Here is a 1,738-nt window from a genome sequence, read left to right as displayed (position 1 = left end):
AAAAGATTGCCATAATGCAGATGATTATAGTCCTTTTGCAGATGCATATTATGTATGGAACAATCACAAATCACAGTGCACACACATTTTGTGGGTCACTTTTTCAGATAATATTATATCGTTGGCATTTTTATTGTTTGTAATTGCCCTTGTAAAGATTTTAACTGCACTCTCTGTGTGTGAGAATGTGTGTGTGTGTGAACCCCCAGAATATAGTGGCTATTGAGTCAGGATCTGGGTTTGAATTTTAACTCCACCACTTACTGTCTTGCTGTCTGACACTCAACCTCACCTATGCCTCATATTCCTCACAGAAAATAACAGAACTTGCTTCAAAGGACAACTGAGATAACTAAAGGCAGTAATGCATGCCAAGAACAGAGGATAGTGTTTGGTAGCAAGCCCTCAATAAAATATTGGCTCTTATTATTACGGAGTTTTACAGTTTGTAATAGTTTGAACATGCTCTCTTTCCCTAAGTGGCCTGAGGTAATCTGTGAAAATGGTTTGCTATTCACATGACCTGGAGAACCCCACAAAATCATGCAAATCAAGAGGTTCCAATCTTCGTGTTCACTTTAAGAACACTTGTGAAACTACCCAGGCCATCAAGGGTATGCATATATGAAAAGCCATGAAGTATTTGAAAGATATCACTTTACAGAAACAGTGCGCACTGTTCTGACGTTACAATGGTGGAGTTAGCAGGTGTGTCCAGGCCAAGCAGTGGGGCTGGACACAAGGTCGGTGGCCCCAAAAGAGTGCCGAATTTTTGTTGCACATGCTTAAAAATGCAGAGAGTAATGCTGAACTCAAGTGTTTAGATGTAGATTCTTTGGTCATTGAGTATAACCAAGTAAACAAAGCACCTAAGATGCGCCGCTGGACTTACAGAGCTCATGGTTGGATTAACCCATACATGAGCTCCCCCTGCCACACAGAGAAGATCCTTACTGAAAATGAAGATTGTTCCTAGACCAGAAAAGGAGGTTACCCAGAAGAAAAAGATATCCCAGAAGAAACTGAAGAAACAAAAACTTATGGCACAGGAGTAAATTCAGCATTAAAATAAATGCAATTAAAAGGAAAAATAATAATAATATGAACACTACAGAAATGGGAAAATTCTCCATAATTTCATCCACACCACTCAAGATCCTCACTACAACTGTTTGGTGTGTATTTCTCCTCTCCCTTAACCTCCCCACTTTTATTTTTAGACATTTACTAGCCCATTATATTATTATTTTATTTTATTTTTTAACCACAAACCAAACAATAACAAAAGAATATTATATATACCACCTTTAAGTTGTTATTTTCATGGCAATGTTTATAGATTTAAACCTTTCTTTTCAGAGGTTGCATGAAATTTCACTCCACATATTGATGATGGCAGCAGGCCATCTGGAGCCACTGCTGCAAAGACACTGGCTGCAGCTGGGGAGGCGTGGCTGGGGCTGTTCACTCTGCAGAGGTGGTGGGAGCTGGGAACAGGCAGGAGCCCCATCCCCTTCTGAGTTGGTGGGGTGGGAGCCCCACACTCCCAGGCACAAATGCAGCTGCCCAGCTGCGGCTGTGGACCAGGACATCCCTGTGCTCTTGGGGGCCCGGGAAGCCCCCCTGCCCCCCAGACTCAGAAGTGCCTGCTCCCACTGCCTGGCCTCTCCCTGCTCCTGGGACCCACTCCAATTCTGAAGCAAAGTTGTAGCCAAGCCTACGTGTGGTCAAGACCCAG

The 1,738-nt window shown here is 42.9% G+C and overlaps 1 pseudogene; it reads left to right on the top strand.

The window, feature by feature from the left end:
- The first annotated feature begins 437 nt into the window (after positions 1 to 437).
- LOC112133112 (large ribosomal subunit protein uL22-like) lies at positions 438 to 1,055 on the top strand (annotated as a pseudogene).
- Positions 1,056 to 1,738: the final 683 nt, after the last annotated feature.

The sequence above is a fragment of the Pongo abelii genome, chromosome 3 (genome assembly GCF_028885655.2).
Source record: "Pongo abelii isolate AG06213 chromosome 3, NHGRI_mPonAbe1-v2.0_pri, whole genome shotgun sequence".
In the NCBI taxonomy this organism is placed as follows: domain Eukaryota; kingdom Metazoa; phylum Chordata; class Mammalia; order Primates; family Hominidae; genus Pongo; species Pongo abelii.
The sequence above is the reverse complement of the archived record's forward strand: the minus strand, read 5'-3'. Positions and strand labels throughout refer to the sequence as shown.